This window comes from Monodelphis domestica, chromosome 3 (genome assembly GCF_027887165.1).
Source record: "Monodelphis domestica isolate mMonDom1 chromosome 3, mMonDom1.pri, whole genome shotgun sequence".
Taxonomy (NCBI): Eukaryota; Metazoa; Chordata; class Mammalia; order Didelphimorphia; family Didelphidae; genus Monodelphis; species Monodelphis domestica.
The window spans coordinates 355980808-356002275 of NC_077229.1; positions in this window are offsets into that span (position 1 = coordinate 355980808).

Here is a 21468-nt window from a genome sequence, read left to right on the forward strand (position 1 = left end):
TTTCCTGCTTCTCTTAATAAAACTTCCATCATCCCATTCAATTTAAATTTTTAATCTTAAAAAGCCATGACTCCTTTTCCCTCATCCTTCCATATACCCTCAATTTCCGAGTCTTATTGATTATATCTACAGAATATTTCTTTAATTTCTCCATTTAATTAGTAATTTCCTGTTTTACCTCTGCCTCTAGGATCTCCTCTTTCAAATCCATATCTCTGCCAAAATAATCCTTCTAAATAATAGGTTTGAAAATATCAGTATACTCTGAAAAAAATTTAATATAAAATCCAAACTTCTCAACTAGGAAAGTAAAGCCTTTCAAAACCTGGTCCTGATCATTTTTCCAGCCTCACTTACTAATATAGCTGTTAATTCACTAGATGCTCATATAAATTTACATTCCCTTTTTGTCACCTTTATTTCAAATCTTTTCAATTGATCATATAGATTTTAAATATATGCTGGTAGCAAGACCCTGACTTGATCTTGAAGATGAATTATAAAAGGAGATGAAATGTCTGGCCACAAAGTGATAACATTCTCCTTAAGCACCCTAGAATAAACTTCTCCCTCATCAAAGCTTCTCAGAATCTTCATCCTTCCTTAATATTCATCTGGGGTACCTTTCTTTTCATGAATCCCACTCTGATCTCCCAGAAGGTATGCTTTCCCTATTCACTATTTTTATTTAACTGTGAACATTGTATATGTCTTATTATAAAGTCACCTCTTAGTTGTGATATATGATGATAATGGAATGTTATTGTGCCATGAGAAATTAGGAACAAGATTATTACAAGAAAATCTGGGAAAATGTAAATGAAGTGATGCAAAGTAAATGAGCAGAACCAGGAAAGCACTATACACAATAACAGCTGATAGCCATCAGTGAATGATTTCAGCATTATGAGCAATGCAAGAATACAGAAAAACTCCAAGAAACCCATAATGAAAAAAGTTATTCACTGCCAAAGAAGGAATTGAGTGAAACTATTCTTCATTTTATTTCCCCCATGAACCTTTCTCTGTAGTGATATGTATCTTCTTCTAATACATGATGAACAGGGACATATGTATTATATGATAACACATGTATGGCTCATACCATTTTACCATATTGGGGAGGTAGAATGGGCAGGAGGAAAAGAGAGAATACAAATCACAAAATTTCAGAAAATGATTATTGAAAATCATATCAAAATGTCATCTGGAAAAAAAATAAAAATTAATTTAAAAAGGAAAGTCATCTCTTGGAGTTTAGAGAATGATTTCTTTTCTTTTCTTTTTTCCGTAATGTCCATGCCACCACAACCAGTACTGACTAATAACAAGATCTTTGTAAATAACCTTCCTCCAAGGTTTGCTGTGAGGATAAATTGAGATATTAATGTTACCAAAAGTCTTTAAAGTACTAAGAAAAGCACAAATCTAGTTCAGGCAGGAACTTTGTCCTCCCTTTGGTATTGTGTGTGTTTATGAGAATAAACAAATGAAAAATATATAATATTTATCAAAAAGAGCAAATGCAGATTAAAGTGAAGAAAATCAGAATAATTCATACTGTAACACAGATATAAAAACAAAAAATCAGAAGAGTTGTATAAACTAGTGAATATTGAAATGAGGGAAAATAGAACAATATATACAATAATAACATTAAAGAAAACAACTTTGAAATAATAAAATCCTGATTAATGCTATAAGTAAAAAATAATCCAGATGGCCAAGTATGAATCTCCTCACAGAGACGTGATGGAATCTGGGTACAAAATAAAAAACAGATCTTTGAAGATTTTTAGCTATTTTTTTTTCTTAATTGGGGTAGGGATAAGAAAGAGAGAATAGATTTCCATAATTGTTTTAAGTTAAATTTAATGCTAAAAGTACAATTCTATATAAAAGAACTGCTTCTGTAAACATATTATGTTTAGTATCTTTTCTTTATCTCCTTTCCTTGAACAGGGAATGTCTTCTTAGTCTGATATTAAATTTTGGTAGTTGAATTCTAATTATTCCTCTTCTTCCTTGGCTGATCCTTCTCCTGAACCACTACATCACAAAGAACAGTTTTGCTTATCTATTCAAAATTGCCAGAATGCTGCTGTTTGTTTTGGTACTAGTAGTGGGAATCAGGCCTCAAATATTAGAGAGAGAGAGAGAGAGAGAGAGAGAGAGAGAGAGAGAGAGAGAGAGAGAGAGAGAGAGAGAGAGAGAAAGAAATGAGGATGTTGACTAGATGCAAGCAGAATGATTTAGAAAATAGTGTTTGGAAAGTGAAGAGAACAATAAAATTGAAAGCAACATTCATTGTATGGGCTAGGAAATGTGAGACACCAAATGAAACTATACAGTTAGTAATAAAAATGTGATAAATTAATTTTTACTCATCTCCTCTCTTTTTGGTTCTAGTTGTTACATATAGAAATATAAATGTCTAGCCCAAATTAATCTTGGATCCCTTTTACTAGAAGTTATGATTTTAAACTGTAAATCTTAAAAGCATCTAGCTATGTTATTGAAAACGTTAAAAATTCAATTAATTTAAAAAAATATGAAAATTTGTATTGACAAAAATAAATATCAATTTCAATAGTTAGCATCAAAATATTTTGTATTTATGCTTTGTTTCACCTCTTTGTCATTTGTTTGACATCTGTATTATCCAAATTAAAATAAGTAGGTCAATTGACAAGTTATTGAAGTCCAACACATCTTTTGATTGTTCATTCTGTTCATTTTCTTGTGGGATATTTTTTAATCAGTCAATTCACCTTATATTTTTACTTAAATTGCAATCCAGTGAAACAGATAAGTGTGAGAAATAATTGCAAATTAAATGCTAAATGTGAGGAACAGGTCCTGACAAGATGATGGACTCCTGCCATAACTTCTTATAATGGAGCAAGAAGAAAAGAAATTTGAGTTAAGTTTCATATTCCTAATTTAAGCTCCCTTTCCTAACATCCACACCAGCAGGACATGATGAGGAACATATGATAGATTAGCGTCCTTTAAGAAGCTAACAAATGAAGTTGCTTTACTTTGATGTGAATGATTAGGTTTGTAAATTGCATTCCAATCAGCTGCATCTTGTGACTATTTTATAACTCTAGAAATCAGCCAATATTGAACAAAAAGAGGGACTGACTAATGTTAATAAAAGGCCATTCCTTGTACTTGCTTGCTGGTTGACCTGTAAAACTAGATCTTGAGTACTCATTCTCTAGAAAATGAAATAAAAGAGCCTTTTCCAGATTGATACTGATTTTGAGATTTTTTTGAGTAGGTGAAAATTCCTCTCATTAAAGATAAAGGTTTAAATGAAAAAAGTTAGAGAACTTCCTTAGCCAGCTACATTCTCAAAGACATAGTAAGAAAATTTAGCTTTTGAGAAACAGGAGATTATAAAATGTATTGTTCAGAGACTATTAAATAATTCCCTTAATTTATTCAAACTGATAAGAAAATCTTAAAAAAAAAAAAAACATTGCATTAAATATGTTTTCTTCCAGTTAGGTTTACTCATCATTTTCTTACAGTCAACCCAAAGTCATTTCCTTTGCCATTTTTCCATAATTAAAAAACCAATACCCTTTTATGAGTTGCAAAGACTAATAAGTTTCCAAACTGTGATAGATAATAGACTGTATCACTAATAGTTCAAATAAGGAAATGATTTAGTAAATAAAAAGGATTAACTTTAGAATCTCTTTGGTTTTTATGATGTTTCATGTGTATTTTGATGAACTGACTAATGTTTTTGCACTCTAGCCATTTATAAAGCAAGAATAAACTTGGGTCAGATTTTATATCCATATCTTTCCTACACTGTATCTACACTGTCATGAAATCATATGATACAGGTTTATGATTTACAGTCCTTAGGAAAAAGTATCATCTTGGATGATAGGTATTTAAACCATTTAGAAGATTTTTTCTTTATGGCATTAACATTCCTTTCCCTCAGGTGACTTGGCATTGCTCCATGGTTTCAACCAATTTTTTGGCCATTTTTAAAAACAACTTTAATAACATTATGTTTAAAGGTAGAAAGAAACTATAAATTTAAAATTGGATAAGTAAAAAATCTGACTTTCACTATATGTCGACTTTGAATTTACTGTGGCATCTGGGTATATTTTTAGGAAATAGCAGTTGAGTCAATCGATAGAAAGAGACTAAAAGTAAATGAAAGATTGGGGATGACAGAGGGGGCAATCTGTGGAAAGAGCTGATATATAATAATATCACTTGTGCAGATACAGGGGTTAGCCTTGGTAAGGAATAAGGTAATTTCATAATGTGAGAGAGAAGTAAAAGGGAGATAGTGGCAAAAATGATATTAGTGACTTGAAATGATGAATAGAAGAGGAAAAACTGCAGGAATTGACCTTAATATTTTTTTTAATATGAGACAAAGTTCTCTGATGTGAAGAAGGAGAAAGGAAGAACCATCTAAAGTTTGAAGGTTTATAAGGTCTTAAAGAGATATGTGATAACAGAGTGAATTGATAAGCCAAGAATATTAGGAATATCTATCAACAATGAGGACCCAGTTAAGATACTATAACATAAAATAATAGTGGGACCAGTCAGAATAGCTGTGTTATTTTCTTCATCTTCATTAAGAAACATTGGTATAGGAGAAAAGAGAGCAAACAGTAGAAGAATTCCAAGGATTAAACTTGGTGGAATACAATTGTGAAGATGCTGAGTGGCCCAGGGATTCAAGAAAACAAATCAATGTTGTGTTGAATTGGTTTTACAAGATATTAAGATGAAGAGAAAAATAGAGTGTGGCTGGTTTAAGGGAGATGTCCTGGGAAGGAATTAAGAAGTCAAAGAATTGGAGGTTAAGTGTAGATGAACAGAATGACTTTTATAACATGATGAGGAAAGAAAAAAATTTGAGCCATGGATTAAGAAGTCCTTCCAGTTATTTAAGTGTTTCTTTTTAATTTCTTTACCTAAATCTATAAAGATTTTTAAATTACCTTGGTAATTTAATTACTGGATCTTTACTGCATGTTGTAATTATTTTGAAAAGAATTTTACATTTATATTTCTTATTTAAATAGAGAAATGCTTTGGATTTTATGGGTTTATTTTATAGCCAGCAAGATTACTAAACATGTTTAATTGTCTAAATTAGTATATTTTCTGATGATTTCAGATTTTCTAATTAAGCTATTATGTTATCACAAAGGTAATAAGCTTTATTTATTCTTTTTTTGTATTAGAACTATTTTTTTCTCATAAAAATTAGTTTGGACTAATTCTTTCATTTTGGATTTGGGTATAATATCCATATTACTAGAATAAATTATCCATTATATTTTAATAGAATTCTAATGTAAAACTATCGGCACATACTTTTATTTGTTTGTTTATTTATTTTTGACCACTAGTTCAATTAGATTATTTAACATATTTGGTGTTATGATAAATTTATTAATTTGTATTTTAGTCTGTAATACTCTATGTATCAATAGAATTCTGAATTCTATTAGTATAAAACTGAATTAGTAGGTACTGATAATTCTTTTTAATTTTTTTCTGTTTGTTGCAATTATCAGTTGTTACTTTTTAACAGGCTAATTTAATTGATTCCCCTTTTTAATCAGGATTAATAAAATTTTATAACTATTATTACTCTTTGAAAGAAGCAATTTTTAGGAGGTAGAGCCAAGATGGTGGTTTAGGAGCAACAATAGTTCAGACCTCTGAAAACCCTTCCTTGCCTATCACAAACTAAATGCTCCTAGGGAACTGAAAATCAAACCTAACAAAAAGACAGAGCCTGGGAAACCCTCCTGTTGGACTCAATTCAAAAGGTACACCCCCCAAAAGCCAGAATCCAAGAACACTCAGGCTCAGGGGGAAGGCAGAGAGAAGATCCAGGACCCCTCCCCCCCAGACTGCCAAGCATTCAGTGGCAGTGGGAAACTCTGGGTGGGCAAAGGAGCTGGTCTAGAGGGTGTAATTATAGGCAGGGTTGTGCCAGGCCCAGAGCATTGAAAACAGGCAATGGGAAAGCAGCTGGAGATGGAGCAAAGTGCTGGCAGCCTGGAAAGAGTGGCTGATGCCCTCCATATTGCTCCAGATGGCCTTGGCCTCAGGGCACATCCATCCCAACCCAATTGAACTTAGTCCCAACAAAAGTCTTCAGAGCTCCAGGAAGCTCAAGTCCCAACACCCCTCCTTAACTGACTGCTAGACTTCAATCCAATCAAAAACCTCCAGAGGGCAGAGAAGCTCAAACTTCAACACTTCTCCCCAAGAGACTGCATTGAGAGATCTGACAAAGCTCCAAGAGGGGAGACTGACAGAAAGCCCCAAAACCAAAAGAAAAATGAGAGGAACAAGAGCACAGACAAATACAGGGAGCAAAGAAGGTGTAAATATGAGCAAACAACAGAAAAAGAAGAAAGAAATTACAATTGACAACTTCTACACAGGCAACGAATCAAGAATGAATAATACATAGAAGGAGCCAAGTAATAAAACAGAAATCTGAGTGAATTCGGTACAGGCTTTGGAAGAACTCAAAATGCAATTCAAAACACAATTAAGAGAGGCTGAAGACAATTGGGAAAAGAACTTAAAACTAAGATGTATCATCTGGAAACAGAAAATTGTGTCTTGAAAGCCAAAATCAATCAGCTTGAAAATGAGGCAAAGGAGAAGAAATATGAGTCAAAGAAGATGAAAAATGAGTCAAAGAAGATGAAAGATGAGGCAAAGGAGATGAGAGATGAGGTAGAGAATGAAAGATGACCTCCAAAGAAAATCAGACAAGAAGGAGAAGGATGACCAAAAAGTCAGGGATGAAATCCAGGCTTTTTAAGAACTAGAATACAACAACTAGAGTTAAGTGACCTCATAAGGCAGCTGGACACTATAAAACAAAACCAAAAGAATGAAAAAATTGAGGAAAATATGAAGCTTCTCATTGATAAAACAGAGGATTTTGAAAACTGTTCGAGGAGAGACAATTTAAGAATCATTGGTTTAACAGAAAACCAAGACAAAAGAAAAATCCTGGATGAAATACTACAGGAAAATATTCAAGAAAACTTCCCTGATATTCTAGAACAAGAGGGAAAAGCGGAGATTGACAGAATCCACAGATCACCTCCTGTACTTAATCCCCAACTGACAACACCCAGAAATGTTATAGCCAAATTCAAGAACTATCAGACCAAATAAAAGATTATTACAAGCTGCCAAGAGGAAGTCATTCATATACCACAGACCCACAGTGAGGAAAACGCAGGGTCTGGCTGCATCCACACTGAAGGACCAAAAGGTATGGAATATGATATTCTGGAAAGCAAGGGTCTACAACCAAGAATCAACTACCCAGAAAAACTGATTATATTCTTATAAGAGAAAGTATGGTCATTCAACAAAATAGAAGAATTCCAAAAAATCATAAAGAAAAGGCCAGACCTAAACAGAAAATTTGATGCCCAAGCACAGAACTCAAGAGAATCATCAAAATGTAATTAAAAAAGAGGGAGGGGAAGAGAAAAGCAAAACAAAACAAAAAACAAAACACTTTTTTAAGAGACTCAATAAGTTAAAATATTATATATCCCTATAAAAAATAGGTCATTGGTAACTCTTAAAAGTTGTTATTTTGAACTGGGCAGCTAGAAGAATTACACTTATAGGGAACAATGACAAACTATATAGAATGAAATGACAAGACATAAATAGGTATATAGATATATGTAGGCACAAATAGATATACATGTGTTTGGATAAATATACATACACACACACACAACTAGAGCTATAAAAGAGGTCAATACTAAAAGAAATGGGAAAAGAAACAAAAGAGGGTAAATTTATATGTCACAAAGAAGCTCATGGCAGGAGGGGGGAGAATATCAATACACTGGAAGGGTAAATAGGTAGGAGATAGGAAATACTCAACTCTTACATGCATTGAAATTGACCCAAAGAGGGAAGAACTATCTAATCCATTCGGGCAGAAAATAGATTTGTAACTTTTAGGGGAGTAGAAGGGTAACAAAGGGACTGGTGGGGAGGGAAGCAGTACAAGGGAGGGAGAGGGTGGGGGTAGTTTTAGAAAGGCTCTGTGGAAAATAAGAGGTGGGGAATGAGGAGGGGGGGTAGAAAGGAAAGTAAAATAAGGGTGGGAACTAGGGGGATTGACTAAAAACAAACATTGGTGTAGAAGAAAATAGTGAAAGGAGAAAAGACAGGAACAGTAGTAGAAATCAAAATGGTGGGAAATACACAGCTAGTAATCATAACTCTGAATGTCAATGGAATTAAATCACCCATAAAATGCAAGTGAATAGCAGAGTGGATAAAAACCCAAAATCCTACCATATGCTGTCTACAAGAAACACACATGAGGAAGGTAGATATGCATAGGGTGAAAGTATGAGGATGGAGACAAATCTGTTGGTCATCAACTGATGAAAAGAAGGCAGGAGTCGCATTCATTATATCTGACAAAGACAAAGTAAAAATAAATCTAGTTAAAAGAGATAGGGAACATAATCACATCCTGATAAAAGTCAGTATAGACAATGAGAAAATATCAGTACTCAACATGTTTGCAGCAAATGGCATAGCTTCCAGATTTCTAAAGGAGAAACTAGGGGAGCTCAAGGATGAAATAGATAGAAAAACTATACTACTGGGAGACCTGAACCTTCTTCTATCCGAAATAGATAAATCAAACAAAAAAAAATATGAGAAAGAGGCAAGAAAAATGAATGAAATCTTAGAAAAATTAGAGTTAGTAGATATATGGAGAAAAATAAACAGGGACAAAAAGGAATACACCTTCTTTTCAGCAGCACATGTTACATTCACAAAAATTGACCATGTATTAGGGCATAAAAACAATGCAAACAAGTGCAAAAGAGCAAAAATAATAAATGCAACTTTCTCAGATCACAATGCAATGAAAATAATAATTAGTAAGGGTACATGGAGAGGTAAATCAAAAATTAATTAGAAATTAAACAGTAAGATTCTCCAAAACTGGTTAGTTAAAGAAAACATCATAGAAACAATTAATAACTTAATTGAAGAAAATGACAATGATGAGACATCCTTTAAAACCTATGGGATGAAGCCAAATCAGTACTCAAGGGGAAATTTATCTACTTGAGTTCATATATAAACAAATTAGGGAGGGCAGAGGTTAATGAATTGGGTATGCAAATTAAAAAACCAGGAAGTGAATAAATTAAAAATCCCAAATAAAAACTAAATTAGAGATCCTAAAAATTAAGGGAGAAATTAATAAAATTGAAAGTCACAGAACTATTGAATTAATAAATAAGACTAGAAGCAGGTATTTCGAGAAAACAAAGAAAATAAACCAAGTACTGGTCAATCTAATAAAAAAAGTAAAGATACTGTTACTGACAGGGGAAAAAGTTAGTTTTTTATTCTATTCAAAAGATGTCATAATTTTTGCTTTAAATTCTCCTAAATATATTCAGTTTTTATTATAACTTTTGTTTATCTTTCTGTTCGATTGCACAATTTTTAGGAATATTAAAATAACTATTACTATAGGTTTTGATGCTATTATGTCAACCTTAAAATTTTTAACTTTTCTTTTAATTTTAAAGATGTTTTGCCATATGGAATATGTATATATATATATATATATATATATATATATATATATATATATATATATATACCTATATATATATAAATTGCTGGATATGTATGTCCATATGTATAAATATATGTTTCTATAGACACATATGTCTATATATCTATGCATTTACATATATTGATATTTGTTAATATAATGATCCCTTTATACACACTTCCTTTTCTAGTTTTCTGTTTAGAATGTAAAATTGTATTTTCCTTTTAAAATTGTAAAATGATAACTCCTACTTTCTTAGATTCATCAATCAATTTACATTATTTGTCTCTAATTTGATTCAGTCTTTGATTTTCATAAGTTTCTTATTAATAGTAAATTGTGATCCTCCTTATTCATTCTAACATTCATTTGTCTATTCAACTAATATTTAAAATAAATGGAGTTAGGTTTATGTTTTCATACATTTGTGTCTTTAGTATTTACTTTTATAATTTTTTTCCTTTTCCTATTAACAATCAATACTAAAGAAAAAAATCTTCCTTAAATTATTTTGTTTCTATTCTAATCCTATAGATTTTCTTCTCTCCTTTATCCCCCCTTTTTTCTTTTGTCAACTTTCATTAGTTTGGGGATTTGTTGTGGTCATATGTGAGAGTCTGGTGATGAGTGATTGGACTTGAGGGTCATTGTAGCCATGTAGAGAGAGAGTTAGCCTGCTAGGAATACTAGAAGCTAAAGAGAAAGAGTGAGATAAAAAGGTAGGGCAGGAAAGTTAGAGGCCAACATGTGTGAGAAGTACCAGGGGAAGAATCACAGAAGCATGCCTGGGGGGTATGATCTTCATTTATTATGACAAAGAGAAAGTCTTTTATGGTGAGTAGAATATTAAGCATTTCAACATTCCAGTACAGGGGGAAGAATGTTACTTTCCAACAGAATAATGTTTATGAAAATTACTTCATACAGGAATGTTAACTGGTTTGCTATTACAGGCATAAGCAAGTGGAGAAATGGTGATTGATAATCTGTTCTTAGGGAAAGTCAAGTTTGGTACTTGAAGTCATGATGTTACAAGAACTTCTTTGCTCTTCAGAGTGAGGGGGCAATCAGGGTTTAATAATGACATTTGGCCTATAGCAACAGTGCCTTTGTGTGAGATGTTGGGGCCTTGCCAATAATATCAGGGAAGTATGGTTGCTTTCCTCAGTGGCCCTCAGAGGGATTGGTTTATATTAATTATTTCTTTTATATAATCTATTTTTTTTAGTTTAGCAATTTAAAAATCTCCTTTTACTAATTTTTTTTACAAGAACAAAACTTACCATATGTCTTAGAATCAGTACTGTGTATTGGTTTCAAGGCAGAAGAATTAAGAAGTAGGCATTGGGGGTTAAGTGACTTGCAAGGGGCACACAGCTAAGAAGTGGCCATGTTTGACCTCCCATCTCTAGGCCTGGCTCTTATTCCAATCAGCTACCTAGCCCCAACCCCCCGCCTTTTTGGTTTTTTTAATGGCACAATGGACTGAGAATTGTGTCTACAATCAGAAATATAATTTCAGATTGAGATACTTATTAACTATTTGTCTCTTCACAAGTCATTTAATCTCTATATACCTCAATTCTTTTAATCTCAATTGAAGTTGCCAAGAATAGCAATCACCTCTGTAGGTTTTTGTACCTATGAAATAAGATAGCATTTGCAAAATACTTAACACAATACCTGGCACATATTATCCACTTAAAATCTTGATTACTTTCTGCCTTTTAGATCCATGTCTTTGGGTTGTAAAGATATCATTTTTTAAACCTCCCCACCTTCTGTCTTAGAATCAATATTGCGTATTTGTTTTTAGTCAGAAAAAGTGGTAAGGACTAGACATTGAGGGTTAAGTGACATGTCAAAGGTCACAAAGCTGAGAAGTATTTGAGGAAAGGCATGAATCCAGGATTTCCTTTCTCTAGGCCTGGTTCTCATTCCAATGAGCCACCTTGCTGCTTACAAATATCAGTTTTAAAATAAATGTTGCTGCTGTATTTTCTTCTACTTCAATAATTTTTATTCTAAATCTGTTGCTTTATCTTTCACTGCACTAGAAAATTCTCCACTATGAACTAATTTTCATTTTCATTACAATTTGTATATTTTTCCCTTTTTATTGAGTTAATAGTTCATATACTTATTTCTCATTTACTTATTAAACCTTTTGAACCTCCATTTTTCCATGTTCCCTTGGAATTTGAAGAGATCCTATGTTTGAGCATATAGTGTTTCATTTTTCTTTATCTGGCAATAATTAAGATGGTTGTGTCATATATTTGACAATTAAATAACTTCTATTCTGCTTTAGGATCCTTTGTGTGGATCTGTGCTCAGGATTGTGGATTTTAAAATTAATAATCAATTACTAAGTATTTTATTTAAAAAGTTTTATTAATAATAACTAAATCAAAAGAACTGCCTGAACTTAGCCTGGTTGCAGGTCCAAGAGAGCATGGGAGGAGTCACAGGAAACTTAAATGCCATCATGTAATTACACAAATGTGGATATGCAGGAGAGATTAAAAGGAATTTTGGGAAAGGTATTTTTTTTTATTTTTTGAGTTCAAGAATAGAATCTAGCTATATATTCCTGCCTGTGATCCTGCTGAGAAAACAACTTTCCCCAAAAGGATCATGGAAACATAACTAACTGATAAATTGCAATAATTTGTGGATAAAAGGGGGAAAAAAAGGACAAAACCAATGATTACTAGTTTGACAAAAAGGGCAGTCCCTTTGGTATACATTCAAAACAAAGGCATTTTAAGCCTCCATAGTTCACAACACACACCAAAGTTCACTCTGGATCTTCTGGTGTAGCATGCAGTCTCTGCAGACATCTGCACAACACCTTCTCCAAAAGATTCACCTTCTGGGTTCTTGGAGGTAGGCTCTTTTTCTAAATTAGGCTCAAATTCAAGTCAAAGTTCAAAATAATAACATAGTCCACCCTGAGGAAAATAAAAACACATTCCCCTCTGAGGGGGATACAGGGATACATGGCTGAGTTATGAGGTATATGAATCAATTTGCAAAGGAAAATTTTAAAAAAATCAAAAAACTAAGTAAAAGAGCAAAATAGCTTTTGGATGAAATACAAAATGTAAAAGTCTTATGTCTAAAAAAATCTAAGTAAAGGAAAACCAAACCTATAAGAGATCCTTTAATCAGGGCCCAATTAAAATGATTTAAGAAATTATGCACTTACCCAATCAGTAGCCTGGACTACAGAAAGTTTGCCACACTATGAAAGACAGTAAAGGGACTAGATTTCAGCAGCAAATGGGAACCAAGATGGCAGAAAAAAGAAGGTATTTGATTTAATGTGGTTCAAGGAAGTCATGCATTTCTGCTTTAATCTCTTGTATAGTAGCATTTTTTAGCTTAATATAGAAGATTAAAAAAATACAATGCCCTTAGGAGTTTAAGGAGTAAGAGGTAATCCAGAATTTAAAGGTCTCTGGGCAAAAAGCAGAAGGTTTTCATGCAATGTAGCATTTATGCTGCTTAGAATTTTGACCAAAAATAATAATATGTTTTTAATTATTATTAATATAAGGGGTGGGGCAGGGTAAGGTGAAGGGTTTTGGCTTATTTTATTTTACTTTTATGATTTTATTGGATTTTTATTAGTAACAAAAAAGGAAAATGCTTATTTATTTATTTGTTGCTGCCCTCTAGTGGCCACAGTTACTGTAGCTAAACAAAAGAAAGGGAACAAAGGTAAAAAAAGACAAAACTAGAGGAAAAAAGAAAAAAAAATCGTTGTAAATAATGACCTCTATTGTTGAATCAGTAGCACTACAAGAAGGAGCAACTAGGGGCATGGTTAGGGGTGAGTTTGGGGTAATGGGTGTGTTTAGAGACTGCCAGAAACCAAAATGGAGGATATGACTACACAACCGGGCTGAGTCTGAGAGAGACAGAAGTAAGGCAGGTTAGGGTTAAGCAGGAAGGCTTAGCTTTTAGGTTGGGGTGGTTAAAAGGGGGAAGTTAGGAGATAACCAGCTTCCTGGAAGGTAAAAGGACTTCTCTTTCACACTGGGCTGTGGGTGGGGAAAGTGAGGCTTGTACTCACCAGCAAACAGCAGTATAGAAGGAGCAGGGGTTAGCAGGAGTGGCATAAAGAAGAGAAGTGTGGCATATGAAGGAGAAGCCAAGCCTGGTGTGACTAGGCTCCAGAAGCTCCAGGAGATAGTGACCAAGGCAGTACCAACATGTGAGTGGCCCTGGGGTGCCATAGCTGAGGAAGCAACTAGAGGCTCCACCAGGGATTTGAGCTCTGGCAGGAGCAGAGGGTGGGGAACTTTCAGCAGGGAGACTGGAAGCTGCTAGCAGCAGTTTAAACAAGAGCTTAGTCAGAATCTGTATCCCTTCGTGGTCACCAAAATGTGGATTTTAAAATTAATCATCAATAACTATTATATTTTTTAAAAGTTTTATTAATAATAATGAAAGCAAAAAAAAAACTGCCTGAACTCAGCCTCATCACAGGTCAAAGAGCTGGTGGGAGGAGTCACAGAAAACTTAAATACCATCATATAATCATGCAAATGTGGATGCACAGGAGAGATTAAAAGGAATTTGGGGAAAGGTTATTTTTTATATTTGAGGGGTTCAAGAATTTCTAACTATACAGAATTTTAAATAATGTTCCCTCTTTTATTTAGTGTTTTGTGTTTCATACTTTTCTACTCTTTATATTGTATCATTTATTCATTCAGTTTTTTAATCCTCCACTTTGGCCTACTAGGCACAAGCCTTATGTATATTCACTTATTTTAATGTTTAGAAATTTAATATTTACCAATCTGTTGCACTCTTACATAGTCGGAAGAGGTACAAGACAACCCAAATAAGTTTTAGTCCAGGGCAGTTTCTAGTCCCTTGTCCCAGTTTCTTTCTTAATTTTTCTCTCCTTTACTTCTGAGAATGGAATTAACATTTGTCAACTTTATAAAGATGAGGTGAGTATGAAATCTCATACTTGTAGGTTTCAAACATACTGATTACACTAGGAAGAAGATAACACAATCTCATGCCCAAAAGAGAAAATTATTTTTTCTTATTGGTGTGTAGTAGTGTAAGGGGTGAATGATTTTCTATTATTCTTTCTATAAAAGCTTCTCATTGGTGATAGGAGACTGCAATAATTAAAATTGGGTGGCCAAAAGTAATAATTAAAATTTTTGTTTGGCAAGGATAATAATAGTTAAAAAACAAAAAAAGAATTGTGAGACTTCCAGGTAAAGATAGATGCTGCATAGAAGCAGAAACCTTATTCTCCTCAACACCAACCAATATGGTTTACAAAAAAAAAACAAGTTCAAATAAACAAAGAGACTCCACAGTAGGACACAGCATTGAAGATACATGGGATTTGGGTGTTTCCACCCTATAAGGGGATGAAATAGCTCCCACCCAAACATAAGGTGATCAACCATCCCCCACCCCACCTATAGTGCCAGAGTCAGAGCAATACCTCCAGAATCAGAGAAAGAGAGGAGCAATCTCTATGGCCTTGGCAGCTGACCAAGCACACCAGGGACTTACCCCTGAGAGTAGCTAGACTTGAAACCCCAGGAGTCAACCCCAAAAAACAACACGAGAAGGCACTGTCCCTGGATAATTTTTATGGAGAAAAAATCCAGACTAGAGAGGAAACAGCAGATAACAAAAAACAAGTAAACTAACTGAAACCTTCCAAAAAAAAATGGAACTTGTTCAAAAGGTCTTGAAGAGTTTAAATCTGAGATTATGAGACAGATGGAAGATATTTGTCAAGAAAAATGGGAAAAAGTTCAAAAACAAAATAACAGTTTAATAGACAGAAACTCCCAATTGAGAAAGAAACTTCACATCCTACACCAAGATAAACTCAGAATGGGTGACTTGAATATAAAGAAGCAAACTATAAGTAAATTAGGTGAACACAGAATAGTATACTTGTCATATCTTTGGGAAAGGAAAGATTTTAAGACCAAGCAATAGTTATAAAAAATTACAAAAGATAAAACATATAATTTTGTCTTTAAATAAAAAAAAGTTTTTGTGCAAACAAAACAAATGCAACCAAAATTATAAGGGAAGCAACAAATTGGGAAAAATATTTATAACAAAAAACTCTGACAAAGATCTAATTACTTAAATATATAAAGAACTAAATTAATTGTACAAAAAAATCAAGCCATTCCCCAAATGGACAAGGGACATGAATAGGCAATTTCAGATAAGGAAATTGAAATTATTAATAAGCACATGAAAAAAGTGTTCTAAATCTCTTACAATCAGAGAAATGCATATCAAAACAACTCTGAAATATCACCTCACACCTAGCAGATTAGCTAGCATGACAGCAAAGGAATGTAATAAATGTTGGAGGGGATGTGACAAAATTTGGACATTAATGCATTGCTTATGGAATTCTGAATTGATCCAACCATTCTGGATGGCAATTTGGATCTATGCCCAATGGGCACTAAAATACTGCCTTCCCTTTGACCCAGCCATATCACTTCTGGGTCTGTACCCCAAAGAGTTCATAATGAAAAAGTCTTGTATAAAAATAGTTATAGCTGGCTTCTTTGTGGTGGCAAAAAATTGGAAAATGAGGGAATGCCTTTCAATTGGGGAATGGCTAAACAAATTGTGGTAACTGTTGGTGATGGAATACTATTGTGCTCAAAGAAATAATAAACTGGAGGAATTCCATGGGAACTGGAAAGACCTCCATGAATTGATGCAGAATGAAAGGAGTAGGACCAGGGGAACATTATACATAGAGACTGATACACTGTGGTACAATTGAATGTAATGGACTTCTCTACAAGCAGCATTACAATGATCTAGGACAATTCTGAGGGTTTTATGAGAAAGAATATTATCTACATTCAGAGAAAGAACTGTAGGAGTAGAAACACAAATGAAAAACAACTGCTTGATCACATGTGTTGATGGGAATATGATTGGGGTTGTGGACTCTGGTTCAATTATCAATAATAGGGAAATAGGTCTTGATCAAAAATTCATGTAAAACCCAATGAAATTGATCATTGGCTGAGTATGGTGGGGGAGTGTCAGTAGGAGGGTAGGGAAAGAACAAGAATCATATATGCATGGAAAATTTTTCTAAATGAATTAATTAAATAAAAATTTTCAATTAAAAAAAGTTATGTTGGTCACCATTTGGCTGATTAGTTGCTTTATTTACAACAAGGTAAAGATATTAAAATCAGAAATATAGGAAGGAAATAGAAACTACTCTAAGTCCTAATTCTAGTGCCTCCAGACAGTTAATGCAAATCCAAATTTGTATCTCACCAGAATCCAAAGTCCAGATTGGGAAGCCAAAATCTGAAGACCCAAAGATGCTGAAAAGAGTCCTGAGAAACTTTAGCTCACATGAGGCCAAGACTGCCAAGAATCCCAAAGCCAAAGGCCACCAAGAATGATTAGCTACAAAAATGAAGAGCCAAGCAATGAAGAGCCCAAGAATCTCTCTCAATCTCCCACTTATATACGGTTTTCTCCACCTATCAGTTCTCATCATGACATTTCAGGAGTCAACCACAGACTTTTAATTTGTTTAGCACTGTGGAGGGTGGGGAGTTGGCAGTGCTTGTAGTCTCTTAGGGTGTGAACTTTCTTTGTTAGTTAAGTAAGAGTACTTTAAGTTCTTGATTGATTAACTTAAAATAAACAAAGGAAATTAAAAAAAAATCCCTTTCACAGGACCCTGAATGAGGTGAAAGTACATTCCACAAATTTCTTTAATCAGAAGAGGACAAAATCATGGATCCTAAGTACAAAACTAGTTAGTAATTGAAAAGCATTCAGAAAAGAGAAAGCAGACAGGTGAGGAATTTTAGGACTATGTGAAGAATCTAAAATTATTGTAGGTAAAATTAAGAGAACCTTAAATGCATATAATATCTATAGCAAAATATTTGAAAAACATCCAGGAAGCAAGAAGGCTAATTCTGTGTTGCTCCACAGGTCAAAAATGGGAAGTGACATAGAGGCAAACATTGGCTTACTCAAAAAAGCTGTGGAGATTTTTTTATATTTTATATATTTATTAAAAACTATATATATATATATATATATATGTATATATATATATAATATGTATTATATCTTTTTTTTTAATTTATATTATGGGGCAAAGTCAAGATGAGTGAACCAGAGTTGATCCATGTCACCATGAGAATCCTTTCCAACAAATATTAATATATCAACATAAAATGAATACAAGAGTGAAAGAATAAAACAAAGAGACAGAGTAAAACAACTTTCTAGAAAAGAAAAACCCAAAAAGCATGTAGAGAACATCAGGATCACTGTAGTGAAAGGAAAAGAGAGCCAGTAAGAGGCTGTAGCAAAGAGGGAAGAGAAAGCCAAGAGCAAGCCACACCCCCACAGCCCACATCTGCTGTCATAGACTTAGAACCTAAGTCCAATCCAATATTCATATTCTGAGATCCTGCTTGGACCAATGGTGTTACAAGCCAACCCATGCCCCTTGAAATTTCAAACCTGTGGAGAAATTTGGAGTCATAGTCTAGAGCTTTGATAGCGAACCGATTACACGTGTATCAGCACTGACACATGTAACCATTTTCGATGATGTGGCCACATGTGGGCTCAGCATTCCTCGTGCCCACAGATGTGGCCAGGACATGGCGGGTTGGGAAGAGGAGTGCTCCACACACTGGCCACAGGGGCAGGGGTTGAGCAGCAGGCAAAGCTCACCAGGTGACTGGGGGGCATAGGGCTCCTTCTGAGACAGGGAGGAGGCTCCCACACGGGCAGTTAAATAATATAAAAAACAAACTAAAGAAACAGATTGACAGATGAATAAAGAAGTCACTAAGCAGGGAAGTAAATTAGCTTTTGGTTTATTAAATATAGTTATCTATTATAATTATACAGTTTTGTTATTTAACCTCTAAATATAGTAAAATTATGATTTTTTTCTCAGTGACACACCACCCAAGTTGTGCTCAAATTTTGGTGAATGTTGACACCCCAAGCTCAAAAGGTTTCCCATCACTCATCTAGAAAAATATGGGCTACAGTGGGTTGATCCTTGTAGGGCCAGGGCAAGGTCAGGAATCCCAGTCTCAGCTTAGGATGAGGACATAGTTCATATTTTGGGGTGAAGACACAGTTAATAGGAGTTTCCACCCCCTCCCATCTTGTTGCCCCAGACTAAGTGTGGAGCTCCAAGATGAGTCAATCAAGGGTGTGCCTGGTTGGATCAAGTACACAGAGAGACAAAAAAATTGAGCCTAAACCTAGAGCTATAATTTGATTAGCTCCTGATATGATCAAGTTCAGAGTTAGATCAAAAGCTCATGCTGAAGCCTCAAAGCAAGTCCTTAAGCCATCAGCATCTTGAGGGTAAATTGATTTAGCAAGGATAGGGATCTTTCAGAACTCTTAGCCCTCAGACTATCATATCAACTTCCAAGAACTTAAATAAGTAAAAAAAAAACCCAAAATAAGGTAAAAATAGTATCAAGGAAGAACTGAAGTTTAAGAGGATACCCCAACTTCCCAGAAAAGAGAGCCTACCTATAATTAAATAATAAAAATGAGCAAACAAGAAAAAAAATACTAACTCTAAAGAACTTTGATGGAGAAAAAGAGCAAGGTACCGACACAGAAGGGGACAGTAAAAGCAAAGGAAACACACAAACTCAAAAAGAAATATATGGATTGGACCCTGTCAGAGGTTTATAACTTGGAGCTCATCTAGATATAGATCTGAGTGCCCTCTGTCAAGAGGTCAAAACTCAAAGTCTGTCCAAGAATGAGCCCCTTCCTTAGGCCTTTCATAGTAATACATGTCTATTGTTGACAAAGAAATGATGTTGCTTACTGTTCCATGAATATATAATGATGCTTGAATCATAATCTTTCCCTAAGTGCTCATCTACAATTCTTGAAAATATTCTCTCATCCTAATTCCTGGAATCCTTATCCTACACCAAGTGTCATATCTACCATCCTTATTGCACTTTCCCAAGGACTGTCTCAGCCCTTTTCAAAGAACCTGTCTCAATGGAATGCTTTCATTTTTTGTGATCTGTACCTTTAAAAATTGTTAGCTGCCTGTAATAAATTGTATTTGTTCACTGTTAAATTGTTATATGGTTGGACTGAAATACTTAATTTGTCATCACCAGGAATTTAACTTCTTAATCCCAAAATGAATTACTAAAGTAGAATAGAATTTATGGTAGTTTATTTAAAATAGAGCGAAGATATTAAGGAATGAGAGAAAAGAGGAGAAAACTCCAGCTTCCTCTGAGCCAGGTAGAAATTCTAAGGCCCTAATCAGTGACCATCTAAGAGGAAATCAGTCTGAGATTGCCTGCACTACCTCCTCCAGGGTCGAGTTCCACAGCAAAGTCAGAGTGTCTGTCTTCCAGTCTCTCCTCCAAGTGACTCTTCTTCACTCCAAGCTCAAGAGACTGATCCTCCAGTCCAACTCTGAGTCAGAGTTTTTTGATCTATCTGCTTGTGTGCCTAAGTTTCCTCTATTTAAAGACTTTTTTCTCTTGTGTCACTTCCCCTAAATTTCAAGTCTACCAATCACAGCAGACACTCTCTCCAGGACTGCCTACTCTTTCACACATGGGTCACAAACCTCCCATTCAATGCATGAAATGGGTGTTCACACATTTTTTGGTTCAATCATAACTTTTTTTGTTATATCACACCTTTAGTAACTAGTTCTATCATTTAGTAGTTAGTTACTTTTTTGTAGATTAAAATGGGAAGATCTAATTCAAATACTGAGTTAACATTTTTAGGGATTTAAATCCAAAAACAATCTGTTGATTACAATTCAATCTTCCCAATAATGGAAGACCTAAGTACCTTCATTGTTACAATCAGGAGGTAGCCAAATCCAATCTTCACACCACCATCAGTGGGCAAAACCCTTCTGATTCCAGACTGTCCGTTATATTTTGATTCTTATCTTTTCCTTTGTCCTTACCTACAGACTGGTCCCTACAATTTCCACCTTTGTTATTCCTCAATATTTTCCTTCATCCTTATCTGAGGAACTCTGGTCCCAGTCCTGCACCTCCCCTCCCAGGGCTTTAAAAGGACACAGATTCAGGACGAGGTAAAAAAGACTTCAAAAAACAATTAAGAGCAACAGAGGAAAAGGGGGTAAGAGAAATTAAAGTGATGCAATAAGAAATGGGCCAATTGAAAAAGGAGAACCAAAATCTAACCCAGGGAAATCAGGTCTTAAATATCACAAGTGGCCATCTAGAAAATAATGATTTCATGAGAAATCAAGAAACAATAAAACAGAATCAAAGGAATCAAAGATACTGGTGGGAAGAAGGGGAAGACATACTAAATGTTTTTTTAACAATTGTATCTGTCCAAAAACAAATCGGATGCCTGCTTCAAGAGTTACTTTTATTAACTAATGATATTCAAGCAGAGACCAGATAATATCCTGTCAGATATGCTATAGAAGAGATTCCTCCATTGAGTTGGCAGATCTACTGGATGACCTTTAAATTTATTCATAATTAAGAGATCAAATATTGATCATTATGTTAGAATTATCAATAGGAGACTGAAATGAACCACTTTTCATACCCATTTTAAAAATGCATTTTAATACTGAATCATAACAATAATAGTAATAAAATAAGTATTTTCTTTCACTTTATATATTTGTAAAATGCAATATAGTAATGCTTAGAAAATTAAACAAAAAAGGTTATTTTATACCATGAAGTCAAATTAATTATAATTTGTTTTAAAATTAAGTAATT